The sequence below is a fragment of the Arachis hypogaea genome, chromosome 16 (assembly GCF_003086295.3).
Source record: "Arachis hypogaea cultivar Tifrunner chromosome 16, arahy.Tifrunner.gnm2.J5K5, whole genome shotgun sequence".
NCBI lineage: Eukaryota > Viridiplantae > Streptophyta > Magnoliopsida > Fabales > Fabaceae > Arachis > Arachis hypogaea.
In genome coordinates, this window is record NC_092051.1 from 108,698,228 (window position 1) to 108,707,776 (window position 9,549).

The following is a 9,549-nucleotide window of genomic DNA, read 5'->3' on the forward strand; positions in this document are numbered from 1 at the left end:
TACTCAAAGAAAAGATTACACTTAACTTTAGTTTCATATGAAAAAGTAAAAAAAAAATAAAAAACAAAAAACTTTAAAAGTATTGAAAAAGTAAAAAAAAAAAACAAAAACAAAAACCGCAAAACTTGAAAAATATTGTGTTTTGAAATCACAATATCATGAATACCTTCGACCAAACTATTAAACCAACAACCTACTGTAGCTCAGCATATAAAAGGTAATTATAATGCTAGATTTTCTTATCCAACCGAAAAACATGATGACTTTTTTTCAAATTGATTTCTTTTTTTCAATATAGTCTAGATAACCTAGCTATCTTTTTAGAATTTAGACAAGTAGTTATTACTTTATGTATTCTACGTATTTTTTAAAAATCCTTTAAAACAACTCAAAATAACATTATTTAAACATCCTTCTCAATTTATATAATTAATTCTTATATTTCTTATTGAAAAATATTCAGCACGTCATATAAATTCTCATCAATTATCATTTGCAATTGAATTCTCAACTTTCTCTTGAATAAGATTTGCAACACTATATATAATTTTTCAAATATAAATCGTTTGCCAAAACAAAATCTAACATATAATACTAAAGAGCTACTGCATTTTATTGATCTATATAGAGATGAACTACAAAAATAAAGGGTTACATAATTAAATTTGAGATAACCAAACACTACAAGATTAATATTGATTTGAGGGAGTATTTTAGTGAAGCTTTATAAAAACCTCCACAATACATTTTATTTATGGCACTTTAAAAAACCTCCACTCATAATTAATTAAAATTCAAAATTTTGAAAAAAACACCGTCATTTTCTCTTTTTTCTAAAAATGAAAGGTGCAGAGTCAGCTAAGAGAGAATGAAACTCTAAGTTTTCCACGCCATTTTCGCCGCCGTTCTCGCTGCGGTTTCTGCTGCCGGTGCCATCACCACTGCCGTATCCGTTGCTATAGAGAGCTTCTGGATCGAGCCACCTCTTCTATCAACGTATTTTCAGATCTGTTCTCTCTGTCTGTCGTTGCTGTCACTGTTGCCATCGCAGTTTCTGCCGCCGTTGCTGCCACAGGTTCTGCCGTCGATGCCACCATAGTTGCCTTGGTACAATGCATTTGCAGATCTGTTCACTCCCGAGCTTCTTCTTCAACACCGCTTTCTCTCAGTCCAATTTCTCCTTTAAATTGACACTGGTACTTCTTTTTCTTCTTCTTCTCTATTAATTTGCTGATATTTCTTCTTTATTAACAATAAATTTCTTCTCTGTCTCGCCTCCTCAGTTCTGTTGCAACTTTCTTACTGTATCCCCTCTTGTTTTGTATTTCTTTATTGTTTTTCATTTGCGTTGATAAGGAGTCTTGGAAACAAGGCAGGGAAGACATGATAATTGTTCATTGAAGCTATTTTGTTTCATGCCAATAGTTAGTGGATTTTTTTGCGTTAGGAGTGATTATTAGTTATTTTGTTAGGATTCTGATTGACTCTTCTATAGATTAATGGTGATGTTGACATGTGTGTTGTCTTTTAAATTATGCAAATTCAGTATTGTTACTAGTTAAGGCTAGATTATTCTTTATAGTCACTTCTAAATTAATGGTGAATTGACAAGGTGTTGAAAAACAGGGATTTATTTAACACATTCAAATAGTATCACTTGGAAACAGGCTAGTTCCTCATGGCTTATTTGTAGAACTTTAAAGTAAGAAGTGAATATTACAGGTTAAATCACTGCAGGGCTCCATCTAGTTTCTCTCAATTTTCAATTGGGTTATTCTGATTTAAAAATTAATAATTGAGTCCTTACACTATTATGTGTTTAATAATGTATTTGAGGTGTTGCATTTTAGGACCACTTGGATTTCAGAATGAGGAATATAATGGGAGCTTGCCTGCTTTGGTCTATAGGCCATACTCATGGATAAAGGTGTGAATTATCTGCATTTATTTGCTGAATATATAGTTTGGCATTCATTTTGTTTATTTTATCAAATCCTTTTAGATTTTTCTTTCAGTAATTTTTTACATCTTCGTTAATGCCTTTAGACAGGGAATAAAAGAGGTATGCATCATAGCCAATTTGAAAACTTTAACAAGTTTCTGCACAGTTCTATTCATCTGTATTTTCCATTATCTCTGTGATTTAGGAAAAATCAGCTTTGGGTTGGTCATGGGATTGGTTTCCCTTAGATTCTTATTGAGTTGCATCTTTTTTCCAAATGAGCAGAGGAAGAGGGTGTATCTTTATTTCATAGAAGAATCTACAGTTAGCATAAAGTGATCTGAATAGTCTTAATTGGTATTTCTTGCTACCTGTTGCAATGTTTAGTTATGACATTCTATATGTCTTTACTTTCCCAATAAGTATATAATCTAGCATTCAATTGAAGCCAATTAACTATTGCCTAGTAACATGGATTTGCATTTGTTAACAAATCTCCGATTCTATCTGCGACTTTTAGCCACATAGCAATTCACACATAACGTACCTCCTTATATTCTGCTTGCTCATCTTTTCGCATCGGTTTAGATTTTAATGCAGTTTATTTGGGTTTGTTCATACTTCTCTGTTTACAGTCAGATGATATTAAACTGTGTGACTGTGTACTGTTTTATGATAAGTCAATTATTACCTTGCTTTTATTTTTATTATTGTTGTTTTCTTGGATGATTGAAAATTTGTTCCACCACTTTCCTCAGCACTTTGTTTTCCTCTTTCATGCTCTCCATATCCATTTGTAACACACTCAACTCATACATAATAAAATTAAATTTTTCAAGCAACAATAATAAAAAGTTTTATGTAAATGTATCAGACTTGTGATTCATGAACTTACACTAATTAAATACTATAAAAGAGTAGTAGCAAGGTAAATGTTAGGTGTCAATTACCCCGGCAAATAACAAGAGCATAGAAATAATTATAATTAATTTTTAGTTATTGGAATTAATTAAAAAAGCTAGTGTGTATATATGTTAATAATTAGTTAATTACCTCTCTTGCTTTTGTGTTATCCTGCAAAGGTAATTCATCTTCAATTTCGCCAGCTGCAGCTTTAAAAACATCTTCTTTATTAATATTAAGTGCCTTTATTTCTTCCTCCTTCTTGTTCTTGAGATCCTCTTTGACTGATGCTACTACCTTTGGTGGTGTTGCTTCTCTGTCTTTATTATTTTTATGATGATCTATCTTCAAAGAGAGATCAACATCCATCATGTTTTGGGGTTTTTTTCCTTTAGAAGACATGGTTGAGCATAATACTGATGATTTGATTTTAAGAATCTCTCTCTTTAATTTCCTTTGTCTGTTCTTAGCTTCTCATAATATAAATGCTTCTTTTGAAGCACCAAAGTCAATTCCCTCCTCCCCAAGACTTTTCTTATCTTAGACACACAAGGACTCATCTAAGTTTTGACTTTATTTGGCTTCTTAATTAAGTCCTCCATTAAATTAATTAATTAATCACTATTTAAAACTATACTATACTATTACTACTGCTGGATTTGATAATTAGAGCTTTAATCTTCTATCTCATGCACCCAAAGTCAGATATTCATTCTATTTGATAATTCATTACCCATGTAATTAAGAGACAAATCAAGATTTTAATATATATACATATATATATATAAGAAACAGGCTTTAGAAGAAATCCTTCAGAGGAACAAGTAGCTTAGGATTCTTCATCACAGGTTACTTGATTCTATTGCAATTTAAATTTACTTAAGTCAACTTTCCTCAACCATAACTTCTAGACTTAGTTGCACATTTGGAATATAGCTATGAAAGTTATTGTAAAATCCTCTCCCCTAAACAACAAGCGTACTGCTGACAAGTGGATGTGTTTTCAGGTGGAAATTGATGCAGGGACATCACGAAGATGGAATGGTTCAGATCCAAGCCCCCCTGATTCTAAACGCCAAAAGGTTTTCTTTCTATTTCTTCTTTCTAATGCCGGGAGAAGGGAACTTGGATCTTCTTGGCTGTCTATTTGTAATTGTTATTATATCAGTGCCAGTTTGAAAATCTGTTTTTACAATTTTGACATGGCTGTCTATTGAAGATAGCTACTAACTTGGCAAGAGATATGTTTGAATGAAAATTTGTACAAAATTTTATCAAAGGTAAGATTTTAAGCTTTTTATTTATTATGTGCTTAACATTTTACCAAAGGCTAATGATGTTATTAATTAATAGTATTTATTTATTAAAGCAGATTTCATATGGGAAGACAGTGGTTGATTGTTGATTTTTTTTCTGTGGTTTTGGTAGGTTTTGCAATGGTGAACTGCCTAAGTGATATTAGTATTCCCATTGAGGGCGTTACTTTCCATCTTCATAAGGTATACTATGAATGGCTTCCTTTAATAATTGTTATTCCTTCTACTACTTTGTGCTTTGAGCTCTAGTATGAGATGTTCAATTTGCTATTTCTATGCAATTAATTGCTTAGACGCTATTGGTTTAGAGTTTTATTTTGATAAATGAGAGTTTAGCACCCCTCTGTAATTAAAAGTATAATAGGAGTCATTGATACTTTCTGCTCATCATGCTATACAATCTTCAATGATGAAAAAGGTCAACCATATTAGATTGTTTTGAAGGATCACTTGTTGCTATTTTAAGTTTATACATAATTTGCAGACATTTAGGATTCGATACGGGTTGGAAAAGCATTGAAAACTTCAAATACCATATGTCAAGATGATAAAAAAACATTTCTTCAAGACAATACTGCCTCTGGTTCTTTGATTGTTTCCCTGTTCTATTTTAAATTCACATAAACTATTTCTTTTCTTGCTTGCCCCCATTACTCACTATTTTCTTTCCTCACTTTCAATGACTTATAAAACTTCAGTGTGCCTTCTCTGGCATGGTTCATGTCATATCAAGAAACCAGTTTTGTCACTATTTGTCAAAGGCTTTTTGCCAATCCTCTCAGGTAACCCTGCAAAACTTCACTATGAACATGTTTGGAAATAATAAATACTTTCTTTTTTAACCATTTACTGGTAAAGAAAGCAAATGTGAATTTAGTTTTCCAAGTTTATTTGCAAAGCCTAATGTAATGCTATAGTGGCATTTTTCATATGCTTGACTTTTACCTATTGTATAAACAAGCAGTGATATTTTTCATTCAAGCATATTATCTTCATTACCTATTCCTCTAGTATTATCTTTCCAAACTCCAACATATGCTTACCTTTTTTTATGTATGCTTCTGTTCAGGGTGTGGTTTCACTATGGCCATCCAGATGTATTTGACAGATCATTTTTTATGTAATTAGATGATATTGAAATATTGAAGTTGTTGTTCTAAATCTAGTTGTTGTTTTGTTGACATTGAGAATTTTTTTATATATAGAGTTATGTCTTATATTGAGGAATTGTGTTATAAAAGATTTAGTTTTTAAATTTTGATATTAAAAAATAAATTTCTAATTTGAAAATATGTAAATTAGATGAGATTAATGAATGATTTGAAATTAAAAATAAATAAATAAATAATTACAGAATTTGTGGAGGTTTTAAAATCTCACAAAATAGTTAATTTGTGGAGGTTTGAAAATTCCACTAAACACACAAAAAACCTCCACTGAATGGATTATGGAGGTTTTTAAAAACCTACAAAAGACCTCGTGACACCTCAAATTTTGGGGATTTTTGAAACCTCCACAAATCATTTGGTGGAGGTTATAAACCTCCACAAATAAGAAAAAAACTGCCACAAATAAATAAAAATCTTGTAGTGAAAAAACTTCACATTACAGACCAAAGAAAGGTGGACACTATTTGCACTACCCATATCCAATGCCCTATAAATCCTAATCAGTAGCTCTAGTTAAATGATATGCAAATCCTAATCAGCAGCTCTAGTTAAATGACATGCAAAACCATGTCACTAGACCCCCTCACCAGATCAGATTCATCCTCAAAAGCATCAGCATCATCAGATTCATCAAATTCGAGTTTCAAGGACCTTGTCAATCTCTTCAAGAGAGGCTTTTTCTTTTTCTAATCCTGAGCACAACTTTGTTTAAGGCCAACATCATATTTCTAACTTCAATAAAATCCATTAAAATTTAAACCAAATTAAAAAAATTAATACAAATAAGTCTAGAAAACCAAATAATAAAAGTTAGCACATTGTATAAGCAAATAAACACATCATCACCTTCTCACTTTCATCAACTTGATCACACAAATTATCCGAGTGATCACTTTTATTTGACATCTCTCTCATGGCATTAGCAGATTTTCTTTTAAGAGAATGACACTTTTATAGCACACACAATATAGTAGCTTCAGTTAACACAAGATATAAAAAAAAAAAGGAGAAGGAGGGGTGTATCTAGTAGTATACAACTGAGAAACTTGAATCTTTGAAATAGTTAAACTTTTTAATTTGGGAGGGAAAAGAAAGGAAACAACTAATAGATATTTGAAACTGAACATTCAAAATATACAATATACCCTATATTAGTCTATACCTACTACCCTCCAATATCTAATCCAAGATCTTCATAGCCGCCACTATCAGATCGAAGTATCAGAAGGACAGACTTGGAATCCTATACCCTAACCTAATTGCAGGAGAGAAATATAGCAAAGAGATGTAAAAAAATAGCACGTAAATTAAGACAACTCCCTCTAAACCCTAACCTAATAGTATCAGAAGGAAGAGGAAGGGCATACAATGAGAACATCTAGTATTAATTTAAATATTATGATTTTAATAGGCGTATACAATATATTTTTAATATTTAATCCAGGATAGAGCTTATTCAGAATGAAAAATATGTCAAGTTGATATCTTCTAGAAAAGTAGATATAGACTATTTAGAATATTATTACCCTAATACAGACTGATTTGTCAACTATTTTTTTCTATCTTAATAGCAGATTATCCTCATTAGCACATTATAAATAATTATTCACTTAAGATTAGTAAAAAAATATATTAGTAAACCTACTTAAAAGGAATTGAAGCAACTGTAACAAAATCATGGAAGGCCAAACAATTATGTTTTCAATTATCATCAAAATAGTATATAGATTAGAGAATCATTTAATGCCGTTCATCTTTTAAAAACTTACTTAATATTCAAAAATCAATTACTTAGAGAAGATGCAGAGAGAGAAAAGGAAGGTTAGTCTATATTTACTAACCTCCAATATCTATCCAAGATCTTCACAACCGCCACTATTAGATTGAAGAATCAGAAGGACAAACTTAGAACCCTATACCCTAACCTAATAGCAAGAGAGAAATATAGTAAAGAGGGGTGAAAAATAGCACGTAAATCAAGACAGCTCCCTCTAAACCCTAACCTAATAAAAAAAAGGAAGAAAAAGAGAAGAGGAAAAAGAAAAGAGAAATATAAAAGGAAGAAAGAGAAATAGAAGACCAAAAGGAAGGAAGAGGAAGAGCATACAATAAGCAATCTTCTCTACAAATCCTAAGCTAGCAGCAATAGATATAAGCAATAAAGAGAATTGGAAGAGAAGACAAAGAGAAAGGAGATGAAGAAAGAGAACATGAAGATAACAAAAATAACATGAGGTAAGTGTAAGGGAAAAAGTAAGAATCAAAACAAAAAGAGCCTATACATAGATCTAAGGGATGGCAGGCTTAGGTAATGAGCACACCTTTTTGTTTAAATATCATGATTTTAGTAGCCTTCCTATGTAATTAGATTTCTAATGAAAAAATATATCATATTCCAACGAAGATACACACAAGCTAATTATTTATTTAACTAAATACCCAAGGAGAAATAGGAGGCCATCAATAAACTGAAAAAATTATGCTAAAAAGAAAACAAAACATACAATCAAGGAATTAAGAGACAAACAAAAAGGAGTAACAAATAAGGATAAACTACTTACTAATTTTATTTCAATAAAGAGGGAAACAAAATACGTATTTATAAAATAAATAATCAAGAATAAAAAAAACCAAGGAATCGGAGAAACAGAAAAAGAATAAAATAAACCAGTGGCCAAAATAGCACCCTATAAATTTATAAATTTATTTTTTACACACCTATGACTTTCATATATCAGAAAAAATTAAAGATTATAAACCCACTTAAAAGAAAACAAAAAAATAATTTATATAAAAATAAGCAGGTAGTTGTATTGAAAAAATATTTATGACACCTATAAAATCAACATGGGCATCATATAGAAATAACAACCTCTATTATTTATCCCCCACAGAGACAGAAAACAAAAAAAATTAAAGATTCAATTAAGGATTATAAAAATAAACAAAAAAAGTAACATATAAGGATAACCTTCTTACTAATTTTATTTTAAAAAATACGGCAACAAAATATAGAATATTCCACTTCTTTACCACAAAAGCTTTGTAATTAAATGCATAAAAATGTATCACTTGTAAAAATATTTCAAAAATACTCTAAAAATAAATATTAAAAAATAAAAAACATAATCAGTGTTAATTACAATTAAAAAAATAAAAAGACAACAAAACTATATTTGACTCCCAATTCCTTTGTATACAAAATTTCAGAAAAAAAAATTGGCAAAAATGTTGATGATACTTGTAAAATCAACATGAACCTCACATACAAATAACAATCCACATTAGAAGAAAAAAAAGGCAAAAATCTAAATCTGACTATAAATTCTTTTCAGTGCAAAAAATCAGAAAAGAAAAAATGTTCATGATACTTATAAAATCAACATGAAACTCTATATTAATAACAATTTTGAGCATTTACCCCCACAAAAACAGAAAACTAAAAAATAGATCATTCAATCAAGAAATAAAGAAATGAACAAAAGAGAGTAAGGCCCACAAAAATAACAAAGAAATAACCCTAAAAATACAGAAGATATCAAATAAAAGCCAGCATGTTAGTCCTCCCCTTTATATGCATGAATTTTATACAAAATGACTAATTTGTGATTTTGAATTTCTAAAAGACAGCTTATCCATTTTTAGTTTGTAAACATTAGTAATTTTTTTTAAGCAGCACATAACAGAAGATTAGAAGTAAACATGTACTTTCACCTATCATCAAAAAATAAATATTATAAAATCACATAAAAGAGAATAAATAATCAGTGAATTCAATTTATTTGAAACAAAATTAAAGAAATCCTAGAAAAAAGAGAAGAATAACTCCTACATGGATGTCACACATAGATTAACACACACATACAAATATAAAAATATTTTTTAAAAAGATATAACAGTGATTGGAGTAGTAACAAAAAGATTAACAATTTAAAATATCCAAATATACCCAAATATATAACTATCTCAATCAAAAAAATAAATATTATAAAACCACACAAAAAACAACAAATTAAACATAATTTATATAAAAAAAATAAGCAAGAAGGAAGATTATTTACTTTAACTTTCTCAGAGAGTTCTTCATAAAAGAACAAATTAATCATAATTTAGAGAAAAAACCATTATATTGTACCGCAAAATATACACATTAAATAATTATATATAAACAACATTCAAGTACAATTTAAGTTTAAAACCACACAATTATCTCAATAAA

General features: G+C 29.7%; 1 long non-coding RNA gene across 1 annotated transcript; it reads left to right on the forward strand.

Moving 5' to 3' along the window:
• Positions 1-3,850: 3,850 nt before the first annotated feature.
• Positions 3,851-5,351, forward strand: LOC140179830 (uncharacterized). Its single transcript, XR_011873659.1, has 4 exons — positions 3,851-3,927; positions 4,274-4,344; positions 4,860-4,943; positions 5,231-5,351. It is a non-coding gene; the product is annotated as an uncharacterized lncRNA (long non-coding RNA).
• The last annotated feature ends 4,198 nt before the right edge of the window (positions 5,352-9,549 follow it).